Raw genomic sequence first — 20,519 nt, 5'->3', positions numbered from 1 at the left:
GACTCCGTCTCTGAACAGAGTCAGGAGTAGGAGTCTTAATCAAGGTTTTATATATAGGAGACAGCATATTAGTAACAGAATCAGTGATTCTTCGACGAACAGAAAGTGGAGTTAGTACACTCGCAGACATAGAGAATGCAGTCGAGGTAGGAATAGATGACGAAACAGTAGGAGTATCGGAAAAAATAGTTTGAGGATCAGTAGGTACAGTGGTAGGTATAGGAGCGGGCAGTGCGGAAAGAGGAGGAGCTGTAGGAACATTTACATTCACCACAGGAGGTACAGGAACTTGATTCTGAGGAACAAGAACACCAGGTTGTCCAGCAACCGGCAATTGAACATTCGGTATAAGTTGAGCCGTAGCACCTTGTGCATACGGTGGAGGTGAACGTAACAGATAGGACAACAGAGGATCGTTTTCGGGATCCTCCAGTATCTTAGCTGTTTTCGATGGCAAGGCAGGGTAGCACTTGTCAATCGCTAAGTTATGCTCTCTAATGGCTACATCTATGGCCTTCTCACACTCGTTATTTTGCAGTTGTTTAGTTGCTTGCTCTAGAGTTAACTCCTCTTGCTCTTTTTGTTCTTTCTTCAACCTTTTCATTTCTCTCTGTTTGGATTCTTTTCGCCAATAACGAAAAGAATCAAACATTGCCGGCCGGGCTTTCTTCCTAAACAATTTCGCTTCTAAATTATCAAGAATCTCTTGTTCAAAACTACCATGCAGTGGCCAACTAAGGACACCATCCTTCTTACAATAACGGACCCATATTTCATTATAAGTTATAGGACCCACACCATACTTACAATATAAATCATATAGGGGAGTCCCAATCGGAGGAACCAGACAAGAGTCCTCCAATCGCGAGTCACTGTTGCAACTAAAACAAGACAACATTTTCCGACTTACCATTTTCAGTCTGGAACACAAAACAAACAAAACACGAAAACAGATATGTGCACTTGAACCAAGAACTTAGGCCTACCAAAACCAAACTAATGTATCGATACCCAAACTGAACCAAATAGATTATCGTAACCAGAACAACCAATGATAATCTAACAAAACCAAACTAAACCAAGAACCGATCAAGGATTTTTAACAATCCTCACAAAGTAACCAGCTAGCTATCACTAAATACTTAACTGAGGCACTGAAGACGTCACCAAGGAGAAACCCGTCACGTTTCGCTGTACTAAGACTGCACCTCGGGTCCAAGACAGGGCGACGGTCAAGGCAACGGCCCACTGCAGCCGTCCTGAACGGGAACCCTCGTGGAAGAGAACTTCAGGGCCACTTTTGCGATATGCCGGGATCGATGAAGTGGGGCGCCTCCCTCAGGAATCTTCACACGAAGCTTCTCGAACTCTTCAGGCTTTTGGACCGGTACCGAATGACGTCGCCCCACGTTGGGCGCCAATTGGAGTTCTGGACTTTTTTTGGTTCCGTCCAGAGGTGTCAGGGAACAACACCCAAAGACCCCGGAGTTCCACCTGCCTTGGTGCGTAAATGAACAGAAACACGGGCTTCTCGATGGTGGCGTCAAAGACCAAAGGTTTATTACTGCAGGGACACAGAAGTCATAGATACTACACACGGTCAGTACCCAGGAGCCTGTTCGATTTGTACAAAGTGGGTTGCTCCTTATATACTAAAAATTGTGCTCTAGGCAAATATTTCACATGTCGGTACATTCCCAAACCTTTGTGTCTCTAAACAATAAATATTTGGCGTTACACAGGAATTGTCGATAATATCTGATACCAAACATCACGAAGAGGGGTTCCCACTAGTTCATCACAATCCCCTGTCAATATTGCATTCAGGACCCGGACCGCCTCATCGTAAAGTTCGTTACCTCCCCCTAATAAAGGCCCAGAAGGAAAGGAGCAGAGCCAGGTGCAGAAGATAGAAAAGCGGGATAAGAGATGTTTGTAGGTTGTAAATGGGCAAGGCTACCGGCTTCGGCCGCCTAATCATGATCAGGTACAATGGACAGGAAAACCAGTTCAGGTGGGCTGGCCTCGGGCAGAGGAGGCAGCCTTTGTCGAGTCATGCAACTTCAGCGTGATCTGGTTTAAGGTGCACGTGTCCTGTAAGAGGTGAATCTCCGGCTAAGGCTACGTGTCCTTAATCAAAGTGGAGTAAATGAAATGATCAGAGGCTATTGCATATGTGAGGGCAAGGAACCACAATATGGCGGCCACGATCTAAGATGGATGCCGTGGGTATATCAGAAATATGTCAATGGAAGGAGTGCTCTTGCTCGTAGCGTAGCGAAAACACTAGGATATACTAAATGGATCATTTGCGGTTCACTGATACCAATACTATGTATTTCCGACTAACTTGAAAACACGGGTTCAAGTCGTCACGGAGTCGTCACGGAACCTCACGTTCGCGGAGTTTTGGCAACTCCGCGCTCCGCGGAGAACGCGAAGTTGTCGAATACTCCGCAAACTGCTGCATAGCGTAGTTCTCGCGCGCTCAATAGCATTTTCGCGTGCGCGAGGATGCTTGTCGGTAAGATCGAGTTGCCGAACACGCAGAAACTGCAATCTGGCACAGAATAACTCGCGAACACGTTAGTAGTGACCGGAAATAAGGGGACGCGGGCGGGACAAACCTCATGGGTAACTTCGTGCGCTACACATCCCGAGCATGCAGGCAATCAATCAATCAATCAATCAGGATATTTGTATAGCGCGCTACTCACTCAGAGGGTCTCAAGGCGCTTGGGGGAGGGGGGTCCGCTACGGCACGAACAGCCATGTCTTGAGTTGCTTCCTGAAGCAGAGGTGGTCTTGGGTCAGGCGGAGGTGGATGGGGAGGGAGTTCCAAGTCTTGGCTGCCAGGTAGGAGAAGGATCTTCCTCCCATGGTGGATCTTCGGATGCGTGGCACGGCGGCGAGGGCGTGGCTGGTCGGTGGTAGCTGGCTGGCGGGAGTGTAGAAGGTCAGGCGGTTGTTGAGGTACCTGGGGCCCAGGTCGTGGAGGGCCTTGTGTGCGTGGGTGAGGAGTTGGAACGTGATTCTCTTGCTGACGGGGAGCCAGTGAAGGTCTCTCAGGTGTCCGGAGATGTGGCTGTGTCAGGGGATGTGCAAGATGAGTCCTGCGGAGGCGTTCTGGATGTGTTAGAGTCTTTTCTGGAGTTTGGCTGTGGTTCCGGTATAGAGGGTGTTTCCGTAGTCCAGTCGGCTGGTGACGAGTGCCTGTGTGACCGTCTTCCTGGTTTTGGTGGTGAGCCATCGGAAGATCTTTCGGAGCATGCGTAGGATGTTGAAGCATGATGATGAGACGGCGTTGACTTGTCTGGTCATTGAGAGGGAGGAGTCCAGGATGAAGCCCAGGTTGCGTGCATGGTCCGTTGGTTTGGGTGCGCTGCCCAGGGCAGGGGGCCACCGGGAGTCGTCCCAGGCAGAGGGTGATGATCCAAGGATGAGGACTTCCGTCTTGTCTGAGTTCAGTTTCAGGCGGCTGTTCCTCATCCACTCGACTACGTCTTTCATCCCTTCGTGTAGGTTGGTTCTGGTTCCTGGGTCGTTGGTGAGGGATAGGATCAGCTGGGTGTCGTCGGCATAGGAGATGATGTTGAGGTTGTGTTGGCGTACGATGGCTGCGAGGGGTCTCATGTAGACGTTGAAGAGGGTGGGGCTGACTGATGATCCTTGTGGTACGCCGCATATGACTTCGGTGGCCTTGGATCTGTACGGGGGGAGGCGGACTCTCTGGGTTCTTCCGGTGAGGAACGTGATGACCATCTCCAGTGCCTTCTCCTGGATTCCGATGTTGCTGAGGCGCTGCACTAGGGTGCGGTGGCAGACCGTATCGAATGCTGCGGAGAGGTCCAGGAGGATGAGGGCCGCTGTTTCCCAGTTGTCGAGCAGGGCTCGGATGTTGTCAGTGGCTGCGATGAGGGCGGTCTCGGTTCTGTGGTTGGCGCGGAAGCCGGACTGCGAGTGGTCGAGGCTGGTTAGGCGAGCGCAATTGGTGATCCACTGTGTGAGGTTGTTGGCTGCTTGGTTGGGGTCCGTTGAGATGGCGGGAGGGTTCTGGCTCAGTGAAGTGGTGAGCTGGTCGGTGGTGATCTTGTTCCAGTTCCTACGGGGAACCTGTTGTGGGTGGTGGTGAGTCGTGGTCTTTTTGAAGCTGAAATGGACGCAGCTGTGGTCTGTCCAGTGGAGTCCGGTGGAGTGGCAGAAGGAGAAGTACTTGCTGGAGGAGAAGACTGGGTCAAGCCTGTGTCCGGCGTAGTGGGTGGGGGTGTTCACCAGTTGCATGAGTCTGAGGTTGGCGAGGTTATCCAGCAGGGTGGTGGTGGTGTTGTCGTTGTTGTTCTCCAGGTGGAAGTTGAGGTCCCCTAGGAGGATGTAGTCAGCGGAGGCGAGGGCGTGTGGGCTGATGAAGTCTGCGATGTCTTCGCTGAATTGTGTGCGAGGTCCTGGGGGTCTGTAGATGAGGGTGCCTCTGAGTGTGGTCTTGGGGTCGGTGTGTATCTGGAAGTGAAGATGTTCGGCGGCTGTGAGGGTGTCGTCTGAGTTGGTCGTGATGCAGATGGTGTTCTTGTGGACGATGGCGATGCCTCCTCCTGTCTGGTTGACGCGGTCTCTCCGGGTGATCTTGTATCCGTCCGGGATGGCGACGGCGATGTCGGGCGCTGAGGAGGCGTTCATCCATGTTTCCGTGAGGAAGGCGACGTCTGGAGATGTGGTGTCGAGCAGGTTCCAGAGTTCCACGGCGCTCCCAAAGACGAAAAACGGTTCGCGAACGGGTCAAGCAAGCTACTACGCATGTTCACGGAGTTATGCGTAGTTCGCGGAGTGCAAGTGCATCTTCGCGTAGCTCCGCGGAGTGCGGCTACGCGAACTACGCCCAGGCTTACTGTTGTCCCATATAATTTCTTCTAGTGGCAGAACTCCCAGTCGCAGGCAGCTCTCGTCCACAGACCCACTGTCTGACTGTCCCACTTCAGAATCAGCCCCAGACTATCAGGCCGCCCCCACAGCAGTGCCCCTTTAAACGGCTGAACTTATGCTCCCTGGTGACCCCCCACCCGACTCCCAGCCAGCAGGACGGGGACAGAACGATATTTGAGAAACAAACACGTCCTGCTGAACACAGCCGGAGGGAGCATTGACCGCAGCGCAGGCGGCAGGGTTAAAAATACCCACGCTGTCCATGGGAAAGCGAGAGTCAAGACCCCTCCCCAAAGAAAGGGAAGGTGGTGACTGCAGCAGCACCAGTATCGTGTGATACCAGGCCCGGGATTTCCTCTCACTGACATGTTCACTGGAATAAACTAAGACTGCAACTCTCAGAATTACAGTTTAAATTTAGGACTGCACTGCAGGCATGGCGTCAGCTGGCATGGACCCATAAGGTCAACGTGAAGGTTCGTTCTGACCAAGATTTTAAGGATGTCTACAGTTCAAATATGCACTCTTTTGTTCAGTCATACATGCACCTCTTCATTACATTACCAAGTTATCGATCAAGCGCTTTAAATCCAGAGTTAATTGTGCACGCTCTCATTCATATATACATTTTCTGCCATTAATAAAACAATACAGCCCTTAATGCCACCTATTCGTCATATTGTTCATAAAATCCTCATTTATGCTTCCAGTCACTCATTCACATATGCATGCACCCAGATACTGAGTGATCAATACATTCAATGTTGCAAGCAACCAGGATTTATCATCCAGCCTCCCATGTATCCATTTATCCGAGTGTGTGTAGGGTGAGAGATCCCTCTCACGATAAAACCAGCCGTCTGAAAGGTGCCTGTCTCTCTTTGCACACAGGTGACCTTTGCACAGAGCTGAGCAAAGTTTCGGATGGAAGGGCTGCCTGAATACACAGGTAAAAAGACACACTCCAGGCGCACCAAGCCATAAACCTGAGGTGAGCAAATAGCTTGCCACTTGTTTCTAAAAACCAACCGATTGAAAGCTATAAATAGCAGCTGTCAGTGTGTATCCCTCATGAAAAATAAATATAAAAAAGTAAAGAGTGCTTTCTTATAGATTTGGGCTATTCGGACAATGCAGTGTCTGGAACTGGGCACGTTAGTTCCAATAGGACGGCTTTGAGTTCTAACACAGCACAAGATTCGGCACTTGCTGCATGGAAGCGCGCTTGAAAATCGCGGGTTAACATTAGCAGAAGTATTTACCTTCTCTACTGGGCGTTGCTGGACAACACTGCCTCCTTCGAGATCAGTGTCACTCTCAAAACAATAATTGTAAATATGCAATTCTTAATTTCTATATTTATTTATTTGTGTGACTTATGGATTTAATAATGCAGTAATGCCTATCAATAATGATGTAATTATGATGTATTACATATTGCAATAACATCTATTTGTGTTAATAATTGAATTATTTAATTATTGTTACATAGTTCACTACGATGGCGTTATTTGTTATTTTTTCAATTGTGGCTTTGCGCTACAGGTCAGATGCCAGGGTTTAGAACATTCCCTTAAAACACTTCTATATTGGTTGGTCCTACTTTCTGCAGCCCCCGACATAGGAGCCTTTAATTTACAGTCCACACCAATAAATTAATACACTAGTTACAAATACATTCATAAGTTCCTCTGTTAGTGAGATAAAGGTGTAATCCAGTGTAACAAGTGATAAGGGACGCAGTTTGTCCGTAATTTGGACAATGTAGGGTGACAGCGAATTATGTGACTGGATTTCGACCTCCAGTGCTAAGAGCGCGTGAGGTTGGGCTCGCTTGCAGTGCTCACTTGCCATGGGCATTTTGAACTTTTACGCCCCGCCACTTCCAAATGTCACCATCCGCCACTGCTGTACAAATGACACGGAAAGAATTCGCTACAGCAAAACAGAAACTACGGGAGTTGGGAGTGGAGTACTCCATGCTCTACCCGGCCCGGTTCAGAATAACACAGGATGGCAAGACAGTGGTATGTCAGGCACCAAAGGAAGCGATGGAGTTTGCCAAAAAACTTGGCAAACGAAGGCGCGAGCAACGTAAAGCTGACCAACAACAGGATTCGGAGTGACTAAGGACGGGAAGAGACGAGCAGAGATTACCAACGTCTACCCAGACACAGTGGTGAGACGACAGCGTGATTCGGACAGCGACACACGTGTGCTAGAGAAAATGCGTGACACCCAGGTATCAGTTATCGCCAGGTAGATGAGCCGGCTCTGAAGTACTGGTGCCGCGAAGCATCGTGGAGAGACAACAGAGCCCGAACTGGATTGCTCTTTGTGAGTACTATACAATGGGGACTAACGGGAGCCGAATGACTGGAGCAAACAAGTGCACGGTGAAATGTTGGGTTTGGCATAGCACAAATACTTTAGCCGCTTAGCGACAATGGGTGATAGATAAGAGATGTGGTTGCCGGACCCCTAGAGCCAGAGGTGCCTGGGCTCCATAGAGCTGACCTGGTTCAATGTAATGCTTGCTATGGCCGGGAGGGCGACTGGATGTGAGTCTGTGTCTGGGCAGGTAACGCATGGCTGACCTCTCAGAAAACTCTAATAAGTGTAAATGAGTTACAGAGTTTGTGGGACCAACATGAGGCATATCTGAGGTCTCATGTGGTAACGGGTTGTTGGCGTGTTAATGTTATGAGATTGCAAAACCTGGCCACATCCAATATGTTGGATGAGAATGTGTGACCTGAGTGGACCTCCCACAGGGAGTTCCCCTATCAAAGTTCTGCTGTATCGGTTGAGTTCAGAAGGGATCGTCTTTGGCATGATTGGGATGCTAAAGTCGGAGGTGGGTGGGAAGGGGGGACAAGGACTGTTCAGTTTATACTACTGTGTTTGAGAAACACTGCCAAACTCCTAGGAGGGTCAGTATACAAACTATGCATAGAAAGGACAAAGTACTGGAGGTATATATGTGGTACACAACTCAAACTGGTGCACAGGTATATGATCAGACTCTGCAATGGCTGAGACATTGATGTCAGATAAATTGAAATTGATTACATGGAATGTGAGAGGTCTGAACAACCCGAAAAAGATCAGTCTGGTGCTGGCCTATTTCACGAGGTTAAAAATAGACAATGCAATCATACAAGAAACACATATTGACCCTAAAGCGGCATCACAGATAGAGAAAAGATGGGCGGAATCTGTACACGGGGCAGCATACTCGTCATACTCAAGATGGGTGTTAATAATATTCCGGAAGGGGTTACACTTTCATGTGGAACAAGTTCATTTGGACAGTGAAGTGCGTTACATTGCGGTCACGGGTTCACTACGGGGCAGAGGATTAATCTACTCAATATATATGCACCTAACACAGACGCACCGGAATACTATCATGCTATCTGGTGGAAACTCATAGAACTACCTAATGTCCCTACAGTATTGGGAGGGGACTTTAACATAGCATTAGACGACGAGGTAGATATATCCCAATCATCAGTTGAGACACATAGGAGGGCGTTTGAAAATGCTGCAAGACACAATGCAGGACAGGTGCCTCACTGATCTCTGGAGAATGCGACATCCGACACAACTAGAATCGACACACACTGCTGCAGCACATGCTATCTGGTCCAGGATCGACTACTGGTTGGGGTCCCCAGATGTGTCACAGTGGGTGGATTCAGTGGAACATCAGCCCCGGATTCATGCCAGACCACAATCCGGTGGTGTTGACACTCAAGCTACCGAGATATGTACCCCGCCGTTTAGCTGGTGATTTAATGGGAAGGCGTTGCTAGGCCCGATATATTCGGGAACAATTAGAAAATCCATAATAGAATACTTCCAGATAAATGTGCCAAGCACGGGAGACCAAGGGCTTCTGTGGGAAGCATTTAAGGCCACCATTAGGGGCATCTGCATCAGCACTAATGCAGGGATACTCAGAGACTTACGACAACAGCTGACCAAAAAAGAAGACACGATTCGCAGACTAGAGCGCGAATATGACAACACACAAGATCCCTCAGTATTAGCTGAGATTAGAACAGGCATTACAGAATACCAAAATAGCGCGGAGGAGGAGTTGAAATATGTCAACAAACGACAAGTAGCAAGGCGGTACGGGGAGGGAGGCAGACCAGGTGCGATGCTGGCAGCCAAAATCTGTTCACAGAAACCTCCACCTGTAGTGATAGCAGTGAGGGACGAGAGGGGAGAGCTCACTCATGACATACTGGGAATACTGCAGGCATTTGTGCACACATACGGGAAACTGTATGCAGCGGAAGATACGGCGACGGCAGAGGAGATTGCAGAATACTGTGACGACATAGCTCGTGCGTGGCTATCGGAGGCACAGAGGAAATTCCTATTTTTACTGGTGACAGTGGAAGAGGTGACTGAGGTCATCCAATCACTTCCCAATGGAAAGGCACCTGGGCCTGATGGCTACACGGGGGAGTTTTATAAGGCGAATGCGGATATCTTAGCTCCACACATAGTGGCCATGCTGGAAGACGCGCACGAGAAAAAGACACTACCACAAACATTATGAGAAGCAGTAATTCTGGCATTCCTAAAGCCGGAAAGGATACGGAGGATTGCGAATCGTATAGACCGCTGTCTCTAATGAATCTGCACACTAAAATCTTATCTAAAGTATTAGCCAACAGACTTCGACACTTGATGACTAAACTAATACGGCCAGACCAATCTGGCTTTATTCCAACACGATCAACGGCACACAAGTCCAGAACCCTATTTGCGAGCTCCCATTATCTTGTCCCGTCCACTAAAGCAGCAGCGGTCCTACTGGATGCTGCCAAAGCTTTTGATACCATAGTGTGGACGTACTTGCACACGATTCTAGGCAGAATGGGCTTCCCACAGGTGTTTCTCCAGTGGATATGTCTGTTATACACGGCCCCCACCGCCCGCATCCGGATTAACAAATACGTATCAGCAGCACTATAGGAAGGGGTACCAGACAGGGCTGCCCCCTGTCTCCCCTTCTTTTCGCCATTGCGCTGGAGCCATTAGCCAGCAAAATTAGACAGAGGCACCACTACACAGCGCTCCAATTTCCTCAAAGACCGCTAAACATATCATTATATGCAGATGATATGCTGTTGTATGTGAAATACCGGACCATAATCTAAACCCATTACTGAGAGAGTATGTCAGATTTGAGAGACAGTCAGGACTCAGGATCAACTGGACAAAATCCTCTATTATCCCGTTGAAGGATGCGACACAACCAGTCCTTACGGAATACCCGCTGGACTGGCAGACTGACCCGGTGAGATACCTCGGTGTGTGGTTCCACAGAGATCCATAAGTGGTAATCCGTACGAACTACGGCAGAGTAGTAACAGCGCTGAAAACAAAAATCGCCAGGTGGATACAATTACCGCTAACACTAGCAGATAGATTACCGATAGTACAAATGGTACTCTTGCCCAAATTATTATATTTATTTAATATTATCCCAATCAAGCCGCCGACAGACGTATTTCGACAGATAACAATGGTGGCGCTAAAACTGATCTGGGCGGGTATGACGGCTCGAATAGACTTACAATCATTGACTTTACCATTCGAGAGGGGAGGGTTCAGGGTTCCTGACTTCCTGTTGCACTATCTATGCGCTCGGGCGCAGTATCCGCATTTCTGGTATCACAAGACACCCTTTATCAGTCACGTGGCAATTGAAGAAGGAGACGCATTGCCCATTCCGTTAGATGCAGTAATTACACACATGCGACCCCCATTGCATAGGCAAGACATAAACACCATACATGCGACTAACGAAGCTTGGAAAATAATGGCCTGTAAGGTGCGAAAGCTTCCTCTATATGTACCCGAATTGCCACTGCACCATCATCCGGACCTTTCAGTAACACAGGAAAAGGTGGGGATGGAACTATTAAGACAAGTAGGTATAGATACCATGGGGGACTTATACCACGAGGGACCCTTCAAAACACTGGAGGATATGACTTATGTGGAAAATCAGTCAATGCTGTTCAAATTCACCTAGTACAGGTTGCAAAGGGCAATAAGGGCAATATATTTCACGCACCCGTTAGAACCACCAGTTATGACAACACTGCAACTGCTGATTACGACTCCGGAGTCTACACACCTAGTCTCCAAGCTCTACACGGCAATGAAGGCAGAGATAGGACACATGGCACATAAGGCTATACAAAGATGGGATGACTGCCTGGACACACAATTAACAGAAGAAAAGTGATCCATAGCAGGTACAATTACGGGCCTACTGACCCCAAATGGAAACTTGCGTATGATACATATCAAGTACCTACACCAAACTCATCACACACCAAAAAGGTTGTTCAAATTTGGGCTGAATGCTGACTCAAGATGTAAGAGATGTGGAGCAGAGGAGGCAGATTTTATACACCTAGCGTGGTACTGTGGAGGGGTGGCAGAGCATTGGCAGAAGGTGACACGGCTACTGGGGGAGATGGTAGACAGCCAGATCGACTGCAATATTTGCACGTGCTTGTTGGGTCTAGTGCAAGGAGTACGTTCCTTGAAACGTACATTTTGTGTTATAGCACTACTCATGGCCAAACGCAGAGTGTTACTGTGCTGGGGTGGGAAGCTAACACCCAAGAGCAAGCACTGGATACAGAACATGGTCTATTGTAAAGACTCTTTAAAAACTTATGAGGAGGAACTACCAGCGCAATCAAGACCTAAAGACTACTGTCAATACTTAACGGACTATTTAACGGTAACGGAGATTCAAATGTCAACGAATAGAGTTTAATGTTATAGTACTAGTATAAAATTTACACTGGCCAGGAAGGAGGAGGAGTGTTGTAATGCAGTAGAGTTATGAAAAGTTTGCTGTACTTGTCTGTGATATTTACTGTAAAATGTCATGTTTGGAAATACCAATTAAAAAATAAATAAAAAAAGAGAGATACAAGACCTCCTTCATTCTATACCCAAGGTATGGAGCTGATTAGACCCTTAGAGAATTCTTGATTCAGATTCTTGGCAAAAACTATAACTCATCTACTCCTTCCCACGTACTAGGCTTAGGTTAGGTACACCGGGGTAGGCATATCTTAGAAACACCAGTTGAGTATGTTTAGTCATTATTTTATCATTGTATGTCTTTTATCCATTTTAAGTATCTTAAGGCTTAGAAACCATATAAATGCTTTTACAGTATTATTTCATAATACTCATTTTACTGTCCGCACTTTACTGTATGACAAGTATTGCAATTGTGGCAATTCACTTCTCTTGCAAGAGAAAGAAGACTGCTCAATAAATAACCACTTTTATTGAAAACACCCGTCTCTCTATTTATCTGCGCTCTGGGTGAAACTAAGCATGCATGATTGACTGAGTGAAATAGCTAGCTATTGTTTCCACGACTCTGGAGATATTCCTTATTTCAGGGGGAACAAAGTTTTCATGTTATATGGTTGTCAGAAGCTAATCTTCTTGTGTATTCAAGAAAGTTTCTAGTGACCTCTGAGCTAGCTGGCACACACAATTAGGTCTAACATATTCAATAGAGACCTAGTCGACCTCAGTCCTACGTCTACACTATTGTTTATGTTATTCCAATGCGCAGAGCCTATTAGGAATATAGGAAATACACTACACCGGCATTGCATTTCCATATGGGGAGCTTCAATGAAGGAAAGCAGTTTGCAATGGCAGGGTGGGAGCCGCGAGGCTCCCACCCTGCCATTGCAAACAGCAGTGTCCCGGGGTCGGCACCCCGGGACACTGCAGGAGCCGGCCCTGGGGGGTGGCGGTCTCCAGGGCCTCTACAAGGCTCCAGGAGGGAGGTCTGCGTTGCCCCCTCCCACATTTGTTTCAAGCCCTGGGGGGTTGGGGTCCCCGGGGCTGGGGGGCCTGAGAGCCCCCCACCCAATTCTAAGAAGCCTGGGGGTGGCGGTCCCTCCGGCTGGGGGGCCTGAGATCCCCCCTACCCAATTGTAAAAAGCCCCGGGGTAGCGGTCCCCAGGATTCGGGGGGCCTGAGAGAGCCCCACCCAATTGTAAAAAGCGGTCCCCGGGGCAGTGTGGGGGGATTGGGCCCCCCACACCTTATTTTTATAAAAGCCCCCAGGATTTGGCCCCGCCAGGGGCTAATAAACATTAAAGCGCTTTGTTTTTGGGGGGAGGGATCGGCAGGGCCTAGGGGGTCAGGGTGTTTCTACCCTGCCCCCTTTGTGTATTTTGCGCACTTGTTTTTCAGTTTTCTTGTGCCTGGGTTCTACTGAGACTCAAGATGGCTGCCAACACTTCCTGGTTCAGAGTGTTGACAGACAGTTGACAGCCAATTAGCATGCAGCTCGTGCTCATAAGGGTAAGCGGACGGTACGTGTACCGTACTTCGTCCATAGATATATCTCTGATTTTACTTTTGATTTTCTCAGGAAGTACTCCACGGATTTATACCATTTAACAAAAAGCGTAATCTTCAAACCAAACTCTACCTTTTTGCCAAATTGCCAAATTTGGTGTACTTCCGTTCAGCAATTCGGGCTGTAGCCGCTCTTAAAGGTCCCTATGGAAAATTGCATGGGGAAAACACATTTAGGGACACCCCTTTTTTCTCAGCCCCCTCTTCACAAATCACTCCGAAACTTTCAGGGTTAGAGCCGAGCGGCCCATCTTCTTGGAGAATTTCACGAAGATTCGTCGACCGGCGCCAAAGTTTTTCCAAATAGAATGTTCTGGATTTCCTATGGAAACTAGGTCCTAACTATAACTACCTACTGGCGACCGCCAGTAGGTAATATATATATGTATGCTTCAATATTGGTTGTTGATAGCTATGTCAATGAAATGTGCAGAAGACTTAAGCATATTTTCAAGAAATGCCCACAGGGGCCAGATAACAATAATTTGATTACTTATATTTCGTCATAGTTTTGTTCAAATAGATAAACTGATGTTGTTTTTATGTAAACCCACGATGACATTGTGCGACGTGAGGCATCTCACTGAATGAAGCAATTCAGACACTTGCGCTGAAAAATCGGCATTTCGCGCAATACATTCAAACGAGTGGGGAATGTATTACTTGCCCAATAAGATGCATTATGGGACTTGTAGTACTTAAAGCGCTAATATCGTATTTTCACTCATAAATGGCTAAATTATTTTTGAAAATCTAAATACTGGAATGCATATGTTGTAACTAGGATGCAATGAAAGCGAATAATTGTATCAGTGTATTATTTGACATGAAGTAATGTTAAATGTTGAGAGTCTGATTTCCCTGTTTATCTTAAGTCACATGACTAAGTTTCCTTTTTGTATATATCTTTATTGGTTAAACACAACCTGTCACTCGTGAGCAAGCGGCGAAGGCTGCGAAACGCGTTGGGTGTTGTTGCTTAAATAAATTCACTTAAAATGCAAATTGGGCCTCGACTTGTTGTCTTGTGAAGAGTTGGAGACGGCGTTTTCGTGGATTGATTGGGGTGAGACAAAACTCTGTCGAGGCCCGCCATCAAAGGAGGCGCAGGCTGATTTTCGTCAAACCTGTGGTATTTGGATTACAAAAGCCAGCGCCCTCCCGAGCAGGATTCGTGAGCTAATAATCAAGTGAACCCACCCTGTTCGTCTTACTGAACAAAAGGAACGACGAGAGGGGTGAGCATACTGAAGCGGTGAGATTTACGCGCATAGCGTGCACTAACAAAAGCACAGCGACTTATGGGCATATGGAGACAGCTGGAAAAAGTAAAAATTAACCGGCTGCCGGCAGGAAGAAGTGAATACGCACTAAGTGCGTTACAATACAATGGCGGCATCAAGGAATGAAAAACGTAGCGAAGCGGCAAGTAAAATGTTTGAAACGACCACACTATCACAGAATGAGGGAAGCACAGTTGATCCCATGTTGGGCAGTAGCACATCCAAAAAAGCTCAATGGGACCTTCTATGGAAGTATTTGAAATTGGAGCAAAATAAGTGGTGTGAAGCCACTACACTGCAAAAGTATATAGAGGCAGGACGAGTGCCTCGGGGACTCCGGATCTTCATTACCCCAACGTTCAGCGACCCAGACCCTGATTTGATTGAGGAGTGGGCTGAGAACAACCACCATTGCTTAACGGTAATGCTTAAGTTACTGGTAAAATATGCTAACTGCGACTGTGAAAAATTGACTGAGGCTATCGAAGAGGTGACAGCGAGATTAAAGACACTCTGTGAAACGGAAGAGTTTGACAGAGAGATGGCGAAAATCGAAGCCAAACTGGAACAAATCGAAAGAGATATAAAAGAAAAGAAACAGCGGAAGTTCTTGAGAGACTTTGTCGATTATGAAAAAGGGCAGATTCTAACATTCGCCAAAAAATTTGACCGTTTAAGAGGTCAAGGAGCAAATATAACAGCAGCAGCACCGAAAACTTTTAGTGCGGAAGAAGAAGCAAACAGTGTGGACAAAACTCCAGAGCCTAGAGCTACTACGAGTGAATCTGCCCCTAACCAGAACCTGTCAGTAAAAGACAAAATTTTAATGGAATTCACTATGATGGCCCAGGAAAGGCTAACTACACAGGAGAATGTGGGAACAAGCAACCAAAGAGGACGAGGTCGTGGACGCGGAGGAAGAGGCGTAGAACGGCTGCAAGATACGCCAAAAGGAACAATGGAGAGTCCGGTAGGATCTCGCACTCGGTGGCAAAAAAGAACCAAAGAATGGAGCAAACAGAAATGAAGAAAAAGACTGTTTTTAATCTATCAGACCGGACATTGACAAACGATGAAATTGACGTTTTGGCAAGAGGACTCACATTTGTACCTACAAATGAATATGACTACACACAATCAAGAATTGATCTCTTTTACTTCACAAGGAAATTGAGGTTAAAGAAATGGTTTTCCACGAAAGTGAACACTGGGAAAGACATTGTATGTGAAGAGGAGGTCAGTAACCTGTGTATAAATGATATTAATACATTACACTTGTTAAATGAGCTTGGGAATCAAGTCGATTTTAATAGAGATCCAATTTTGAACTTGCTTAATGACGATATTGTTACAGACCTTAGCTGCAAAAGTCATTTTAAACCCGCATCTATATTTTTGCCACAGATTCTGAATGAAGCACTTGATGTGTTTGAAAGAGGAGTAAAAAATGGTTTAAAAAAATTATGTTACGCTCCTTCAAACACAAAAGGAAATTTAACATCTCAACAGATTTCTGCTATCCAGACACTACAAAAGGACCCCAAAATAGTGATAAAAAAATCTGACAAGGGAGGCAATGTGGTGGTGTGGGGGAGAGATAGATATGTAAAAGAAGGCTTGAGGCAGCTTAGCGATGTATGTCAATATGAGATAAGCTCTAAATCATGTTTTGAAAGATCGAACCGAGAATATCAGGAAAAACTACAAGAATGGAGAGATAAGGGCTGGCTAGAACAGAATGAGTATGATTACCTGTTTTGTAAATTTCCTAAATTGCCGGTACTATATCTATTACCGAAAGTCGACAAGGACAAGGACAACCCACCGGGTAGACCTATAGTGTCGTCCAGAGGGTCAGGATTGGAGAATACTTCAAGGTATGCTGATTATTTTTTGCAGCCATATGTGAAAGCGCTACCATCCTATATCAAGGATACTGGTGATTTTTTACGTATGATCAATAATCTTGAATGGAGTGACAATTATTTGATGCTAAGTCTAGATGTGACTAGTTTGTATACTAGTATTCCTCATGAATTGGGTTTAAGAGCTTGCAGACACTACTTTGGTGAGAGATCTATCTCATATCTGATGCACACTGAGGTACTTATAGATATGATTTCTAGATGTCTAACTGAAAACTACTTTTTATTTGACAATAAGGTGTACAGACAGTTAATGGGCACGTCGATGGGCACTTGTTTTGCCCCAAGCTTTGCGTGCCTATTTCTAGGTTGGTGGGAGGAGCATGTTGTCCAAACCCATGACCTATACTGCAAACATGTAAAAAAATGGGCAAGATTTATTGATGATGTGTTTTGTGTGTGGGAAGGTACGAAAGAAGAAGCTGATACCTTTGTAGAGAGTCTCAATACAAATGAGTTGAACCTAAAATTCACACACCAAATACATCCAACCCAAATGGAATTCCTTGATGTAATGATGAAAGTAGAAAACGGTAAAATTGAGACATCATTGCACCGCAAAGTAACAGCAGGAAACAGCATGCTACATGCTTGGAGCTGCCACCCCAAAAGTCTAATCCAAAGTATCCCGTATGGGGAACTACTGTGTGCAAAGCGTAATTGCAGTACAGTGGAGGGGTATGAAAATGAATGCAGAATTATGACTAAACGATTCAAAGAGAGGGGATATAGCGATCAATGCATATCAACAGCCTGCACCAAAGTAAGAATGAGAACGAGAGAAGATTTGGTAAAAATTGATATAATTGAGGAGCAAGCACAAGTCAGCGAAAAAGTTAGATTGGTAACCACATACAGCAACAAAGCGTATGGAATGAGGAAATGCCTTGAAAAACACTGGAGCATTCTACAAACAGATCTAGACATAGGAAAGGCAATAAGTGAGTCACCTCAAATCACCTTTAGGAAAGGGAGATCAATTAAAGACATGGTAAGCCCGGCAACTTTACCTAAATTATCAACAAGAACAGCAAGTCCTATACAGGGATTTTACATTTGTGGCAAATGTAAAGCCTGTAGACACAGTACCAACTGTAAATCAGTAAAGTTGTCAGCCAGCAGCAGTCCATTCAAAATTCAGAAACACCTGACATGCGAGACCGAATATGCAGTGTATGCCCTCAGATGCCCATGTAACTTGAGTTACATAGGAAGTACCATACATAAAGCAAAGAAAAGAGTACTTGAGCATCTGAGGGCCATCAACCACCACGATAAACAGTATCCAATTGCCCGCCACTTCTTTAATGAACACAACCAAAAAACGAACCTATTATCGTTTGTGGTATTAGACTGTGTACCTAAGAGGGAAAGAGGCGGTGACCGGGTGAGAGAACTGAAAAGATTAGAATCTAGGTTCATAATCAAATTCCAAACACTCTTCCCATCAGGACATAATGCGGATGAAGGGCTGGCTTCTCATCTGGGAGAATAATGTGCTAGTGTATGTTCAGTTTCAAAGAATTTTTGCTGAGTGCAATGAATTTACGGAAATGAATGTTTTGATGATGAAGTACAATGACATTATGTGTAAAAATGTCACCACTGAATTTTAATGGGTATACTCTCTCATTTTTCAGATCACTCAAGACCCTTTTGCATTCCAGAGTGTGTGAATACGTTTGAAAGCCACAAGTAGAGTGAACATGAGCACAATAAGTAGAATGAAAGCTGAACTGTAATGTTTCAAGTGAGAAGCATTATACACCGATTTGAGGTTACTAGCCCACTTGGGCTCAAACCGTATGCTTCAATATTGGTTGTTGATAGCTATGTCAATGAAATGTGCAGAAGACTTAAGCATATTTTCAAGAAATTCCCACAGGGGCCAGATAACAATAATTTGATTACTTATATTTCGTCAAAGTTTTGTTCAAATAGATAAACTGATGTTGTTTTTATGTAAACCCACGATGACATTGTGCGACGTGAGGCATCTCACTGAATGAAGCAATTCAGACACTTGCGCTGAAAAATCGGCATTTTGTGCAATACATTCAAATGAGTGAGGAATGTATTACTTGCCCAATAAGATGCATTATGGGACTTGTAGTACTTAAAGCGCTAATATCGTATTTTCACTCATAAATGGCTAAATTATTTTTGAAAATCTAAATACTGGAATGCACATGTTGTAACTAGGATGCAATGAAAGCGAATAATTGTATCAGTGTATTATTTGACATGAAGTAATGTTAAATGTTGAGAGTCTGATTTTACTGTTTATCTTAAGTCACATGACTAAGTTTCCTTTTTGTATATATCTTTATTGGTTAAACACAACCTGTCACTCGTGAGCAAGCGGCGAAGGCTGCGAAACGCTTTGGGTGTTGTTGCTTAAATAAATTCACTTAAAATGCAAATTGGGCCTCGACTTGTTGTCTTGTGAAGAGTTGGAGACGGCGTTTTCGTGGATTGATTGGGGTGAGACGAAACCCCGTCGAGGCCCGCCATCAAAGGAGGCGCAAGCTGATTTTCGTCAAACCTGTGGTACATATATATATATATATATATATATATATATATATATATATATATATATATATATATATATATATGTATCTATATGTATGTTAACTTACTATTAGACATTAATCAAGCCCTCTATCAAACATAATGAATTATCAAAGCGTGTGTTTTACCAATATCATAGGGAGTAACACGAATGTGCATTTTTCCACAGCGCGTGTGTTGGATCCGGGGTTCCTTTCCCTAGTTAGTAAACGCTGACATAGACACAATTTTTTCAAAATGTGCATGTAACCAGTAATACCACTCAGTAGGCATCTACGTTATTCAAGTGTATTATAAATTTCCATTGGTATGGGGCAATATGCACGGAATTGTATATGCACAATCTTGGGGTTAATTTCAAGTAATATTTGGGTGAATTTACGTTTACATTCTGCAATTCTTATGCGCTAAACTCTTCTATGTCTGTTGTTAGAATACTGTCACATCACTGGTAACCAAGTTAATGATAAACCAATCACAGTGAGGTAACCGTGCATGTGCTAGAATGTACTTAACTGACAGCGCCTTTCATGGCAGATGAAGTGAGCAAGGTGGAGGCTTCCGCCGAAACGCGTCTGTGGCAGCTTTATGGATTAAAACATTTTCTGGAGTTGTATTCAAGGTGTCAGTGCCATCCTTGATCGAAGGAATGCGGATTGGTAACCAATATATATATATATATATATATACATATACTCACGTGGTGAAATTACATAAATCATTGGGTCAGCTGTCTGAGGTCTAATGAAAGCAATCAATTTTAAACATGAGGTGTTCAGCATGTGATAGGAAATTGTAACATAATCCTTTGAATACTCTTTTAAGGTTCTAGTGGTTTAAAGGCACTTGTCCAGACACATGTGGAATCCTTATCGTTTGAACAAATGAAAATGATTTTAAAATGCACTTGCGTTATATCAAGAATGTGTTTTTATACCTTTGCTCCGAAACGGTAAAAAAATATAATAATAGGATGTGTACATTTTGTCATTGGCATTTGCCCTAAACATGAATTATCTTTGCTTGTTTGCTGAACAAAGGTTTCCTTAATTGCAAGTGCTAAAATGGCCGCCGCATTAGTAGACGGTCTGACCAGGATTCAAATGTCCTTTTACATTGTTTACTACCTTCCTTGTGTATTTTTAGAAGTCCGCAATGACGGCACAAACATCGTGATCAAGGGAGCTTGACTCCCGAAACAAGTTGATGGATGTAACTTGTAAAATAATAAAATAAGTCTGAACGATACCCGTGTTCGAGTGCCGGATGATTTCCTTTGGAAGGAATGGATATCCTATTTTGAATATATACATATATATGCAGATATATGTATGTATATATATATATATATATATATATATATATATATATATATATA

The sequence above is a fragment of the Lissotriton vulgaris genome, chromosome 3_1 (assembly GCF_964263255.1).
Source record: "Lissotriton vulgaris chromosome 3_1, aLisVul1.2, whole genome shotgun sequence".
NCBI classification, from domain to species: Eukaryota; Metazoa; Chordata; class Amphibia; order Caudata; family Salamandridae; genus Lissotriton; species Lissotriton vulgaris.
This window is presented reverse-complemented; position numbering follows the sequence as displayed.